This window comes from Triturus cristatus, chromosome 6 (genome assembly GCF_964204655.1).
Source record: "Triturus cristatus chromosome 6, aTriCri1.1, whole genome shotgun sequence".
NCBI classification, from domain to species: Eukaryota; Metazoa; Chordata; class Amphibia; order Caudata; family Salamandridae; genus Triturus; species Triturus cristatus.
The window spans coordinates 1,905,226,095-1,905,241,676 of NC_140589.1; the positions used below are offsets into that span (position 1 = coordinate 1,905,226,095).

General features: G+C 46.2%; 1 protein-coding gene across 10 annotated transcripts in view; it reads right to left on the reverse strand.

Annotated features, from left to right (window-relative positions):
• The window catches only part of LOC146822391 (uncharacterized), a 420,322-nt gene that overhangs the window by 367,565 nt on the left and 37,175 nt on the right, over window positions 1–15,582 (reverse strand). The window lies entirely within an intron of this gene.

Consider the following 15,582-nt stretch of genomic DNA (forward strand, 5'->3'; position numbering starts at 1 on the left):
CACCTAGCCCAGATGTGTATTAGAGACAGGCTTAAAGGCACAACGAGCAGTACAAGCAGAGAAAAGTCCACTTTCTAAAAGTAGCTTTTCAAAAATAGTAATGTTAAATCCGACTTTATCAGTAAAGAGGATTTATCATTACCATTGCAAAGATATGAAACACGAAAAGGCTACTCCTTTCCAATCAGGAATTAAAGGTATTCTACGGATTTCCCAGTTCTAGCCAACGAGAGGAGTAGGCCTTACAGCAGTGAAAAAGTAATTTAACTGTTTGTCACTACCAGGACATGTAAAACATAGAAGTATATGTTCTGCCTTTTACTCACATAGAGTCCTGCCCTTTGGGTTACCAAGGGCCTTCCTTAGGGGTGACTTGTATGTAATAAAAGGGAAGTTTTAGGCTTGGCAAGTAGCTTTAAATGCCAACTCGATGTGGCAGTAAACTTCACACATAGGCACTGCAGTGGCAGGCCTGAGACATAGTTTCAGGCTGCATAAGTGGGTGGCACGGTCAGTGATGCAGCCCACTAGTAGCAAATACTTTGCATGCCCCGGGCACATGTAGTGCACTTTACTAGGGACTTATAAGCACACTAAATATGCCAACTGATTAGGAGCCCTATGAGCCCATGTTACCATGTTCAGGGGAGAAAGCACAAACACTTTAGCACCGATTAGCAGTGGTAACAGGTGCAAAGTCCTAAAGCAAGCAAAAACGAGCCCAGAAAATGGAGGGAGGCAGGTAAAAAGTTGGGGAAAGACCACCCCAAGGCTGTCAGGTCTACGAGCCTTTTCCAGTGAATGGACCACACAACAAAGAGCATCACAATAACGGCAGGAAATATAATCAATTGCTGCAAGGGAGTCCTTTATACTATCAGAGCCCGTGATCGGACCCGGACAATAATCTAAGCATCTTTCACATAGCGTAACTCCAGAGATCAGAGGCTCTGACCAGAGCTACACAAGAACAAGCATTTACAATGCAATGGTCTCGGCATTGGTAAAGTTAGAGCTATTGGCATTGCTCATGACATTATTTTTGTTTATGTTTTTAAAACATTTAAAGAAACGGCATTGTTATTTACAATGTCAATAGCTTAATCACTCTCAAATGCGAGACCTATTGCATTTGCACCCACACACAGCCACCTACACACACACTGATTAAGCTATTGACATTGTAAATAACAATGCTGCTTCTCTACATGTTTTAAAAACAAAAACAAACAAAAATAATGTCATGAGCAATGCCAATAGCTCTAACTTTAACAATGCCGAGACCGTTGCATTGTAAATGCTCGTTTCTATGTTGCCCCACGTCTCTGGAACTCGCTCCCCTGTGCCTTACGTAAGTGACCTAACTTGCTTAAAATCAGAAAACTATTAAAAACGGAGCTTATTAACGATTGAGCGCCCTCACGACTTCCTCGCTTCTATCCGCTGCTAGCGCGGAGATACCCCTGCCGGGGTGATTCCAGCGCTTTATAAATTCCTCATTCATTTTTAGTAGAAGAACCAAGGAAGGAAACGCAGTCTGCTTAATACACCCACTTCAGCAGCAAATCGCATCCCACAGTGCTTTCACAATCTGGGCACACTTTACAATTCTGTTGATATTGTATTTGGTGGTTTGTCATATTGTAAGTCAGTGGATAGTAACTGGCAGGGTTGGAGTAGACTAATGTATTCCTCTGTGATTGATTTTATTGGATAGTGGCCATCTAGATGGTGTTATGAATTAGGGTGGAGCAGTATGTGTGGCTTTGATGCCGTATTATGTGTTTGCGGGTGATGTAGATGAGGCAGAAAAACATGAAATGGATATACCTCTCAGGAGGCGAACACTTCGGCAACTAACGCTTAACCAAGTATGTGACTGGAGGCATGTTGTGTGTGTGATGATGACAGCAGCTGTGTCTTATATGTACCATCACTGTAGGGTATGACCTGGCTGTACCATTGAGGAGGCACATGTGTTGCCACCCCGATGGCTTAGAGCTGTGTGGTGCTCTAGATGGTGAGTGTGGCTTAACTATAGGCTTGATCACGTTGGTGTGCTTGCAAACTTGTGTATGTGTGCCTTCTACCGAATGCTCATCTAGGTGGCTGAAGATACGTGTGCCAGATTACCCCTATGTTTTTGTGTAACTGATCATCGAATATGCACAGGATGGTTTATCTCGGCCTGAATGCCTACGTCACAGATTGTGCCTGTATGCCTGGCATTTTGTAGCATACCTGGGTACTTAACACAAGTGTTCACGTGCATATCTCTGTGTAACTATACGTTGAGATGTGTGTCTGGAAATGTTTGTCTAGCATTTGTGTATAAATGCGTCAGTTTATCCCTGCAGTTGCACGTGTGTTTGTGTGTAACTGTGTGTTTGAATGTGTGCTCCTGTTTACCCGTGTGTCTCTGTCGATCTGTGTGCCGAACCCCTCGCACCGCACCATTGCCCCACCCCCTTGCTGGCCTGTAGGTGAAGGTTGCACCCCTTAACCCAGATTAACAGGTGTGAGGCATGAGGAGCTCTGGGCCCGGTGTGAATGAACTCTGTGCAAGGCAGAGAGCAAGAGACAACAGTCATAAAGATTGCACCGATAACCGCCGGTGCTCAGCGCGCGCTCCTCCGTCACAACTGGGTCATCTCTCAAGCAGCAGAGGCGCGTCACTGACCCCGGCATAGGGAAGGTGCGCGTGCTCGTCCTGTGCTGCTAATAGACTGCTGTGACCAGGGCCGGACTGGGTACCAAAACCGGCCCTGTCAAAGTGCTCGGCCGCCCCCTCCCCATATGGAATTCGGAAAAAAATTGCATCAATATAACAGAATATTAAAAAAAATAAAGGAATGAACCAAAAGCTAGTCACAGCAGCCCTGTCACTGAAGTGGACTCCTTTTCAGTTGGCTGTGCACATATGCACATCAAACGTTGCCTCTGCAAAACATACTTGCATGAACAAGGCAGCATCGCCTATATACAATTAATCAGGATTTGTAAAGCGAAACTGTTTTACTGGTGATAGTCTCCAGGCACTGTGGGATCGATCATGCTGCCTGTACCTATTGGTTAAACACCCATGTCTTGAGGTTGACTATATAAAAGTGAACTTAGGATGCTAGTTATGACCACTATGCTTCCGAAAACAATTTCACCTGTTGACATGAGCCCTACCTGTCCGTCGCCGCTCTGACTGGGCCGGGTTAGGCGGTACCGCAGGTCCTCCGGGTCACGTGGCCGCTGTGAGGAGTCCAGTTCGGGCAGCCCCCTCGAGGGTGAAGACGGGTAGTCATGAGGGGGACGTTGCCCGGGGGAGAAGGAGCGGCGACGGGGACTCCCTGGGTGATAGCGATAAGGGGAGCGGGAACGAAGAGGGGACAGGTTCCCTGGGCTGTGCAGGGGATAGGCATACGGGCTACTTGGAGAACGGGGTCGGTCACCAAAGGGAGAGCGCAGCCGTAGACTAAGGGGCGAGAGGTCCCGGGAACCGTGGGGCACGTAAGGGCGCAGCGGAAGCGGGGGCAGAGGGGAGCTTGAGCGCAAGCCACGGTAACCTAGCGGTGAGCGGGACCTGAGGGCACGGGAGGAGCGGGACCTGGGGCTACGAGACCTGGGCCTGTGGTCATGGGGGCCGTAAGTGGGTCGTGACCGGTGGGAGTAGCGAGGCCGGGAGCCAGGTAGACTACCGGGGGAGCGGGGCCGGGAGCCACGGGAACGAGGCGGCGAGCGACGGAAATTATGTGGGGAGCGAGGCCGGGAACTATAGTGCCTATGAGGGGATCGAGGCCGGGAACCATAAGGGGAGCGGGGCCGTGAGCGGCGAGTAGCAAAAGGGGAGCTGGGCCGGGAACTACGGGGCCTATCGGAGGACAAGGAACGGGGCCGTGAGCCGTTAACTGAGCGGGGGCCGTGCCGGGAGCCACGATGACCAGGAGGCGAACGTGACAGCTTATCCCGCGGCCTCTCCATGGCCGGGCTCTGTTGACACGAACCTCCGGAAGGAGGAGTGTGACTGAGCCGCTGTGTCAACAACCAACATGAACCCCGACTGAGCTGTCGCCGTGCGCACGTCTCTCACCTCCGGGACCCAGGCTCCCCTAGTCAACGGCACCGGCCATCTTGAAAGGACTTTCTCCCACTTCCATCCATGCATCGGTATATCCAACCAAGCGAAACGCCCAACCAAGCGAAACGCGTGCCATGTTTCTAAAAAATATAGTTATGATTTCTTTTTTGGTCAATTTTTACATTTATTGTTTTTTTAAGCATAGAAATACAGTATGAACAGGCAGTCGATCTTATCCGTGGCACCATATCGTTAAAAGATAATTATCAATTATCCAGAGCAGCAGAGCAGACCAGAGCAGCAGCCTAACCCCGCCGCCTTTCTCCGAGGCGAAGCAGAAAATGCCTCGGAGAAACGCCACGTCCTTTTCGGATTTGGGGGCGTGTTTTGCTGTTGTCTCCTCCCTGAGACTTCTCGCAAAAAACACGCCCCCTGATCCGAAAAGGACGGGGCTTCAACGGAGTGACTGGACCTCTTCTCCAGTGGCTGGCCAGCATTTAAGAGGCCAGCCAATGGAGAACAGGAGAGAAGAGGGGCGGGTGCAAGCCCCTCTTCTCAAAGTCATTAAATCTCGGAGCGAGACTGCGCAAGCGCAGCCTTCGCAGCCGAGACCTAAAAAGGAGGTTTACAACCACAGTAAACACACATTGGCAAAGTCAAGAAGTCTCACCTTTTAGACATATAGGCTTTCCCAATGCTGCACAACATCAAGAAAGAACAAGCATTTGCAACGCAATAGGTCTCGCATTTGTTAGAGTTGGAGCTATTAGTGTAAATATAAATATTTTTTACTTATGCGTTTAGTAGTGGATGGATCTGATGGCAATTGTGTGTTATACAATTAATTTATAAGCAATCGTATCGATTGTGTTTCTGGTGTATAGGGCTTACTGGGATACAGTATCAAGCAATCCTGGATTTGTTTTAGCAAATTAATACTATGCAGTTTTTAAGGACACAACAAGAATGCTTTATTACATACATGGACATATTGAACCCAAGAGAATAAGAGTCACCTGATTATTTTATTTGTGGGTATTTAAGAACGTTAAGCAGTATGATGGTGCTCATTTTACCTGGTTTTTAACACCCCATTGGATGGCTGCTATGAATGTGATGCGATTATCCCTAGGGGCCCAAAACGAGCAGAATTAAGAGAAAATTCCAGGTTATAACTAGTAGGTTTCTGCACAGACTAATGAAACATAGCCGGAGGTTGTACTCATAGGATTTGCATGGAGACAGACTGGATGCATAGGCCTGGGGAGCAGAGACACGACGAGCAGGGCTACAGTGAGACAATGTGAGCTGAAGCAGACACAGGAATTACAGGTTATGAAGGCAGCGATACATAAACCAACGGGGGTGCATTTGGGGGGTGGACACACATTGGAGCACGGGGTATCAACCAGGCATAAGGTAAGAAGAGGAGGATGAACACCTGTCAAGGCACAGAGACTGGGGGTGTATGCAATGGACACAGTGGAAGCGAAGAGGACTGGTGAGAGCTTGCATATTGCAGGGAGGCAGGGATACAGTGAGCACATACAACTGCGGAAAAAACAAAGTGATGTATCTCTGCGTGAACCCATTAGGTTGTAGCAAAGAAGTGTCCTGAATTTTTACTCTCATCGTCCTAAATTTACACCAATGCCAGTTGGTCACCCTTGGTGATAGATGCAGAGCACCTTGGTGGTCTTATGAGAGGGGTCAAAGGCTAGTGCCCAAGAGGAAGGAAAGGCTAGGCAAGCAGAGTGCTTTGGGTGAAGGAGACAAAGAAAATGCTCCGGGGAGAAGGGGCAGTGGGGATTGCTTCAAAGGAAGGACATTGTAAAAGAAAAACCCAGCGCTGGTGAATCGCATTCTCAATGACATGGAGTCATCATGTAAACCTCCCTAGTCAGTAAAGCCTTTGAGGGTGGAGCCATGTCAGGATTTCACAATATCCACCTGAATCTTATTTACATGCGCTAATGAAAATGGGAAGCAGAATGGGTGTGCAACCTTCTTTGGATGACCCTAATTTATGAACAATTAGAAAGCATTATCACTATGCTTCCACAAGAAGAGCAGGCATCTTTTTGATACTAATAATCATATCCAAAATTAAACTCCCATTTATATTTAAAAAAAAATGCTCCAACTAGGAAGGCATGTGTTATTGACATGTATTGAATGACTAGGGCACAATCACAACGTCACGTTCATAAGCACACATACATACAGCCACAATCCGAAACACAAGCACACACAATCAAACCATCGCGAGTCAGAAAGGCGCCAGAGACTGAATAAACGATGTGAGTGCGTGAGAATTGCCCGTATGTTGATGCCCCAGAGGTGGAGTGAGCGACTGCGGTGCGGGTGCAGTACCAGGAGTGAGTGTTCTCTCGAGTGGGGCGAGGGCTCATTTTGTGGGGGGGGGGGGGGGGCGCTCCCCTCCTCCCGCGGTAAGGGCGGAGGTGGGGCGGGCGAGGCCGCTGTAGATAGGGGTGACAGTCGGCAATGGAAGCCAGAGGCCCTACCCGGCTGGGGCCTTCAGACGGGAGCCTCCGTCCCTGCCCGGGAGATTAGTGCGTCTCCCTCACCGCATTCCCCGCAATCCTGGCTGCTCACACAGACCCCCGCCCCCACCCATGAATCATGGGCTTGTCACCCTGCACCAGGCCGGAGACACCGCTGTATCACGTTTATTGCACTTTAAGTGGCGGGTGGGCTGGGCCACTACGGGGTGGTGGGGGAGGGGGCTGGGATTGAGGTAGCACCATGAGGGTCTTGAGACCTCTCCCAGGCGCTCACGCGACACTTCCGTGAAGAGACAGGCAGCATTGTGGGTCTCTGGATCACACAAGGAGCGCGGTGCTATATAGTGAGAGAAACAAAGCGCGCTGACACCTGAGGGAAAAGTAGCGTAGGCGCTATATAGAAACCCACAAATAAATAAATAAACAAAACAAAGAACACCCTCTCCCACAGTCTGATGCACAAACTAATCAGGGTATCCCATTAATATATACTGACTTGGCTAGGGAAAATCAGGCTTGTCTCAACTTTCTATAGTAATAAGAGACCACCTTCGTCCCCGTCTCTCTGCGATTTGTGGCTGAAGATATTGAACAGAGGTCGAGCTTGAGGGAGGGTTGGGGGGGACGCGGCAATCCACAGTCATCGAATGACAAGAGCGTAAAAGCAATAGACGTCATCCACCGCAACGGGAAGAAAAGCCTCAAGTCAGCACAACACATACTATATGACAATTAAACAAGCGCGTGGTGCAAGAAACGACACAGACGTGAAATGTGTACTGGGACTTTCTAGTTATTGACTTTCCCAAAGATAAGTTACGAGACACCCATTTCTGGCACAACATTAATGTTACATCTCAGGCGCATTTTTACAATCCCCTTTTTAAAGTGTGCCTAAGGCTCCGGGGTATCCTATGTTTGAATTTTAATGGAATGTTTTGTCGATAGTGCTTCACACCGCACTTTAGCCGTTTCTCGGCGCTATAAATACCAGGTATTGCTTTTAGCCAATGTAGTTTTCCTCAATTAAACGGCTTTGACAGGGAGGCTGGTTAGGAGTTGCCGCATGTTTCAGCGGCGAGCGTTTAACTCCACGAACCCTCCTGTGGCTTACAGGCCCTGGCAGTCTTGGACTCTGGTGATAGATTTGTGTCTCTTGCGTTTACAATAGAAGCTGTCATTTTAAATATATTTTCATCATTTATTTCTGGCATTTACAGCTTGTCAGGCCTCTTGGGTGGGAAGCGCTGTTATTGGTGTTTTTATGTGTCTGTCCCTCTCCGTCACCCATCACAGAACAGATTCATCTTCAAAGACGCCCTACCATCCCCTAACCGCGAGCCTCGGCGTGTGATGGAGAGGGAAAACGTGCGTGTTTTTTTTGCTCATAAATCACGGGGAACAGGTCTGAGAGGTACCCCTATAATCACCCGGACGAGGGAGCCCGTCTGCTTCTAAAGAAACTCGAGGCGGGGATGGCTGGCACCGCTCCTTCTACAAAATAAAAACACAAGCCGAGGGCACCGGAAGACACCACTGTAGCAATCCAGAAAGAATTCACACACAAACACTGCGCCAGCACATGCGTGGTTAATAACAAGCGCACAGTCAAAACACTAACGTAAAGGGTGAGGGTGGGGGAAGGTGGAAGGGGGAGGGCCGCACAGATGCTTTGCTGTGCCGGGGAGCGACATGGAGGGAAGGGTGGGGAAGATACAAGCATACAAGGGAGACAGCTGAATTCTATAATTCAGTGCTGCAAGAAAAAGAAGAAAAAAAAACAGTTCCTGTAAAGAAAGCACAGCAAAAGGCAAGCACACCACCGCCTTTCTCCGAGGTCAAGAAGAAATGCCTCGGAGAAAGGCAGTGGCGGATTCGGGGGCGTGTTTGTCTTTTCTCTCCTCCAGCCAATGAGACTTTCTTTAAAAAACACACCCCCCGATCCGAAAAGGACGGGGCATAATCGGAGTGACTGGACCTCTTCTCCAGTGGCTGGCCAGCATTTAAGAGGCCAGCCAATGGAGAACAGGAGAGAAGAGGGGCGGGTGCAAGCCCCTCTTCTCAAAGACATTAAATCGCCGGACTTCCGGTCTGCCGACCGGATGGTCCCGAGAACTAAAAAGGAGTGGAGCCAAGAGGCCTCGAAGGATCTGGCACAGATGTGTAGAAGACCCTCAACAGCCATTATCCGTCATTGGTATGTCTGTTGCCATTGACGTAATCTTGGCTGATAGCATCATCACTGGGTCTTTTGTTGGCCTTCACCAGGAGATCCTCAAAAACCGGTTAGGATCTAGTTTATCATGTGGTGCAATTTAGTCTAAAAAAATTATAGGGTAAGATTAAAAACGGCAGATGTGAAATATGGGACGTGCAATATGTCCGTCACATCACTTTTCCGACATGTTTCAACCTGCATGCGCCCTTGCCGGTTCGATGGCTTTCTTCAGGACCTCATTGAGGAGAAAAACTAATCCCCCTTTAAATTTCTTACTCACGTCAGGTGGAGTACTATCCCCTGGGCTTGGTGATACAACTGGATATATTCAATCCGGTATCAGCATTCAGTAATAGGGAGACCACACAGGAAGCTAGCGTCTGCGTCACAAGAGTGCAGCCAACGCTTCTCTCCAACAACCCTAGGGGGAACTCCCAAAAATCTTTAAAGCAGAGGATAAATGCTTCCTTCGTACAAAAAATGTGATACCGCAGGATGCAGTATTTATTGGATGTAATATTACAACACTAGAGTGATATTTGGATGTATGAACGGGATAACTTTTAAATAACATAAGTTTACCACTATTCTGAATTCCTCAGACTCGGAGCGCGGGCAACGTGTCAATTCAAAGTCTAAAATAGGAATTAAACTGTTTGAGAATAACACTTATTTTACAAAAGATAATTACATTCTATGCACATTATAAAATATAGATATGGGAGTAAACTCAGCATCTGTGTTGCTTTAGCTAACCATAATTCACATTAGCCAAATCCACAGAAGTCTGTCGTAAAATTTCATGAGAATGTTTATCCTTGTGGGAGAATGTATGTTCATCATATGACTGAGAATTAAAGAGGGAAATTACATTTTTTGGGAACAGCGCTTGGTATATTCACACTTGACTGCCCCAGCCAGTCAGGCTTTTAACAGCCTTTCACGGCCTCCAAATAACTGCGCGGCTCAGGGGAGGGGGATGCGAGCACATCCCAGCCTTTGGTGGGCTTGGAATGGAGAGGGGACCATGTGCCTGGAGCCCTGGCCCCCAAACTGCAGCCAGACGAGCCCAGTGGTAAGTAAGTGCAGGCAGACAGAGCGCACACAGTATACTCATCTGCTGTTCATCAGTCCTGCAGGAGCAGTTGATGTCTAGACATCTCTTTGACCCGCTACCGGCTCACTGGGGAGTAGGAGCATGGTCCATACCTGCCGTAGCTCTCTGGCCAAGACTCATTCAATGTTTACTCACAAGGTTCCTTCCCTGCTGTAGCTCGCTGGCCGATACTCATACAATATTTACTCACACTCTGCCTTGAAGCTGCTCGCGTAGCACTCACCATGTTTGCACAACTCTGCCGTTATCCCAGCTGAAGCAGCGGTGCTGCTCAAATTAAACAAGCATTTACAATGCAATGGGAAACAGCCTTTACAACGAGGTAAAGACATCACATGCATTTGCCTCACATTTTTTTGCCGCTAATATACATTTACATCACATACCAATACCACAAATTTAAGGTAAGGTGGGGGTATCTCCCCCCACAAATACATTGTTTTTAAATATAAAAACAATGAGTTGTATTGGAATGTGATGAAAATGCATAATCGCGGTAAACAAAATACAACCCAATGCAATAGGTAACGCATTTGCCAGCGTTTAAGGTATTAGCATTGTAAAGGACTGTGCCTTTTATTTATCTGTTTTGAAAATTAACACAAATAAAAGGCATTGTCATTTAAAATGCCAAATAGCTCAGACTCTTGTAAATGCGAGACCTATACCATTTCAAAGAAACGCCCGCCATTATCCCGGGCTGCTTGGAAAGTGAAAGAGCACATGGTGCGCTGAATGTTGCAGGTAAGCATGTCGTGCCTGCAGTGTGAGAAACTCATTAATGAAAGTAGTGTTTACAGACTACATAAGGCATACCATGTAACAACAGAAGTAAAATGGTAAGTCCTCAAGGAAGCTTACAAACGAAGACAAGGCGGTACTAAGGAGGGACAAAAAAGCCTGTTAACGAATCAGAAGTCAGCTTTTATGAAGAACATTGACACAAGCCAATGACAAATATGGGCAGACAATGGGCAGGGCTTCACGTCTATTCTCGAATACAGCATGTCTCGCAGAGCAGCACATGCGCTGCCCAAGCTCGACCTAAAAAGGCAGTTCTCCTTTAATTTGTTTAAACTGCACCTGCAATGGTGCTCTTTGACCTGCCTTTCACCTTGGCTGTTGGCTCTGGCAGCAGGCATCATATCACAACTGAACTGTAATAAGTTATTACTGTCTAATTGTGGCCAACTGCAATTAGAAAACAGATCTACTCTACTGTAATAATGTATTAGATTCCAGCTGAGACGTCACGGTGCCCCCAGAAACATACTGTAGAGAATATGAAAGGCAGGTCGCTGGACAGAAATGTCGCTGCCACCTAAATAAAGTGAGACTTGACGTATCCCGCTCTCTTTCTTCAGATCTTTTTCCCCTGGAAATTCTTCTCCAATAGCTGATAAGGATGCACTTATTGAAACACGTTTACTTACTGCACTGGTTGAGTTGCTATACGACAACATGAATATATCAAGGTTTTAGAAGACATCATATAGACGGTTTTGATACTTCAGCTACATAACAGGTTGGCGACAAGTGAAAAACAACTAATTGTTAATACTAAAGATCTCACATTTTACATTAAAAAGGTGCCACAAAGGTTTAAAAGAGCACTGAAGGAAAGAAGATGGAGTGCATGACCAAGAACTATACATATGGGAGGGATAGTTTATTTATGTTAAACAGTATATTGCAAGTCACTGGGAGGTCCATAACTATCTTGCAATATCCTTATAACGTAAACCAGGGGGTAGTTTATACCTTAAATTATTCACAAAGTATTCACACATTTCTAAATATGTTCTGGTATATTCGGTTACAAATTCCTTTACCACAATAAGTAGTTTACGCCTTCTGCATGGTACAGGCGTGTACAGCACCCAAATAGATGAATGCCTCATAATAATAAAACCATACCACAGAATGCTTGAATCAAGTGTTGTTTAAAAAAAAAAAAAACAAACACACAGATAGGAATTCCTTATAATGACAGCTGATTGACTCAGAGAGGAAGCTTCAGATCATGAGGTAAAGCAAATGGACATTTACCATGTCAGTTATTAATGTAAGCAGGGGCAATTGAAGATGTGCCAGGAGGTCTATACACACAAGTAAATAAATGAATAAATCTGCAGGTCTTCAAGAACAAGGATTCTTTTCATGGTTGCTCCTATTTATTTGCAACACTGTTTTCCTGCTAGTTTGAGGCTGATTGCACAAATGTGTTAAGAGGGTGCTGTAATTAGCACACGCACAAATGCGAACGCTATGGGGATCGGTCCTCATAGCACGCTAGTCCTCACAGTGGTGTGCGTCTTGTTTTGTCAGTGTTTACCAACACTGGGAGGAGCTACCAGTGTATGTGAAAAAAATAAACCACACACACACACTAAAAATACTTAGATTTTGAAATGTACTGATTTGTGCAAAGCAGAATCATCCAAAAATTACCTGGGTGCAGGTTTGTGTTTCTGCGCATGTTTTGAATGCGTCATGTGGATGGTCAGTGAAGGCCCTCGAGGGAGGGCAACGCTGGAGAAGGATGTCGACAAGCAGCATCTCAGTCTGGCAGAATGAGTGACGTGTCTTGGAATTCCTGCCACAGATGCCAGAGTCTCACGACAACGAACAGATGGCCCTCTGACCCCATATGAATGGTACGGGGAGGCTACCAGCAGCGCAACATGAGAGACAGGGAGCCCATTACTGGAAGCTCTGTTTAGACATAGATCTGAGGGACGCTGCAGGAATGCACAACAGAAGACGCTCAACGTCCAGCAAGATATCCTCACCCCAGTTCTTTTAATACTTGATTTTCAATCAAATATTGCCCAAGGCATCAGATGCCAAGTTTCCCACAAGGTACACCAAGCCAAACATAACAGCATTTAGATGAGAAGCAACACAGAGTAGCCTGTCCACATGTTGACAGCATGCATACTATATGTCTCCCTGCTACAATTAGGTTCATGAAAAATGAGAAAATTGATGTCTCTGACCAAGAAACAGCACAGAGAATAAAAGCCGAAAAATAACTGCAGAGATAAACCCTGGCGATTCCAGAGATACATCGTTAATTATTCTCCATTATAGCTATAAACCAAAAAGATAGCACCACGGAGAGGAGTCCATATTTACACGCCAGGCCGAGGCAGCAGTGACAGCATGTGGTCTCTTCTAAATTCACGCAACTGTCAGGCAAAAGAAACTACACCCACCCTCCCTTCAAGCAAACGCACACAAGAAAAAGAAGCTATAGCAGACAGCATTTATTTTATGTGAAAGTGGAACAGTAAATCTTCTTTTGATAAATTTTAAATAAAACACAATCACTGTATTTGTATTCTAATTTATATACTGCTCAATCTTGGTGATAGGCGCTCCATAACAGATTCGCAATAGTAAATGTAACAATAAATAGAATACGGATAAGCGTAGCCAATAACCCTGATGGGTTATTACCAATTGTCTTCTCCACTTTCCCTTGCCCCCTCCCCATCAACCCCCTACATGTTGAAACAAGCACCCCTGTCCCTTTGAAGATCTTGAAACTATGGCTCCAGTTTGATCTAACACATTTTAACAACCATCTTGCTGCGGACATCACCCTCTGATAAAAACAGAGCCTGGCAAGGAATCAGAGCATTTCCTCTAAGAAGCGAGCACCAGTAACATTACCCAATGACATATTCATATGTTTTGTAGACATTAGGAGATTAATCGGCAGCTCTGTTCAAGACAAGGAATGTCCTGAGCTGCCAAGTAATCTCCCGTGTGTACCAAAAATATGAAACAAATGTGTAACGTAGCTGGTGCTTTTGCAAAGCACTACGGAATGAAACAACAAGCCCAAGAGCGAGCTGCTGCTAATGCGTGGCTTGAGGCAAACAAAGAGCGACTCCAGAAGGGATCACCAGAGCGAGAGGACGTGGCTCAGCAGTCAGAGCTGCAGACTTCGGAGCTGGGGATTCGTGTTTGAGCCTCCGCAGTCGGTTCAACATCCTGTGAATGATCCTGGAAACGTTTTTCGCCCTAAAGTGCACTAAAAAAAAAACAAATAAAAAGCACTGATCGATATTGGAGGTGGTGGCGGGGGCCCACACAAGCACTATCGTGGGAGGGGTTGGGGTGGAGAACACAGAAATATCAAGTGCACAGGCGAATGAGAAGTGAGCAGAGGTAGGCAGGAATTTTTTTGTTTTTTAACCAATCCCCACCTTAGAAGGTAGTCCAAACCAAGCTATCCTACAAAAATAAAACCAATTGACGGCGAACTTCTAAAAGTGCCACAAATTAAATAAAGCTAAATAAAATTCAAGCAACAGAGCAGGAAGCACGGCAGGGGAGGCAGCAGTAATGTAACTGTAGCATTGAGATGGGAAAGGACTAACACTTATACTTAAATATAAGCAGGTAGGGAGCTGAAGTTCAACCCAGACAAACAATAACAGAGCAGGAATACAAGCAAAAAAATAGTCCCTCAAGAACAGATAAAGAACCATAGTGAAATGAGACCGTACTATGTCCCTGCTCTCTGAGAGGAACAGAAGAGAGAAAGGAGGGACAAAGAGGCAGGACTGACCACTCGCAAGCAGGGATTTTTGAAGGACGCTGACAGACAAATGAAAAGCAATGTCAAGAAAGGGGTTGGACTTTATGTCCATAGACCTATTGCAGCAGGTCTCGAAGAGACAGCTGAGCTTTCTAACTCGACCTAAAAAAAAGCATTGAGAGAGAGAGAGCGCGCGTGTCCTGCCTGCAACATCAGGCAGAAGAACACCAATTAAGAAAATAGTGCTCCCAGGCTCTAATTAAAGCATACATGTAACAACCAAAGTAAAAGGGCCAGTTGCCATGGGAGGTTACAAATGAAGACAAGGCAGGACAAAGGAGGGACTAACAAACCTATTAACTTATCAGAAGCCATATTTATGAAGGACAATGACAAGCCAATGACAAATATGGGCAGGGCTTCAATTACATACTCCAAAACCGCATGCCTCCTAGAGCCGCGCATGCGCTGCCCAGGCTCGACCTAAAAACATTAAACATTTCACTAGAACTCAAGAAATATGGCTTTCATCGCCATGACCATTCCTCATAATTCTGGTGAGATTTCTTGTTCAATTAACATTCCGTTAATAAAAACCTTAAAACTCTAGTCTCAATCAGCGCAACTTGCGGGAAACAGATTGAAGAATTTCTCCCTTCTAAATAAGGGGTGGGTAATTAATGAAGGAAACTTGGTCTAAAATTATTCGTTCTGGCAATAACATTTAGTATTGATTCTTCATTATAGATAAACAGGACAGTCTATGATTTCACTTAAAATTTTCAATAAACAAGCTGTCAATGGGGGTGAGGAGGGGAGCCTACTAGAAGTAAACAAACTCAAAATAAACGTGACATAACTAAAAAAGTCACAAAGTGATGCCTCACCAGCAGACTCGACTACGGCAACGCACTCTTCACCGGAACAAACAAAAACCTCACCCGCAAGCTACAAAACATCCAGAACACCGCCGCAAGACTGGTCCTCAACCTGCCAAGACACTGCCACATCTCCCAGCACCTGCGCACACTCCATTAGCTCCCCATCGAGGATAGGGTCACCTTCAAGATGCTCACCCACGCACACAAGGTCCTCCATGAC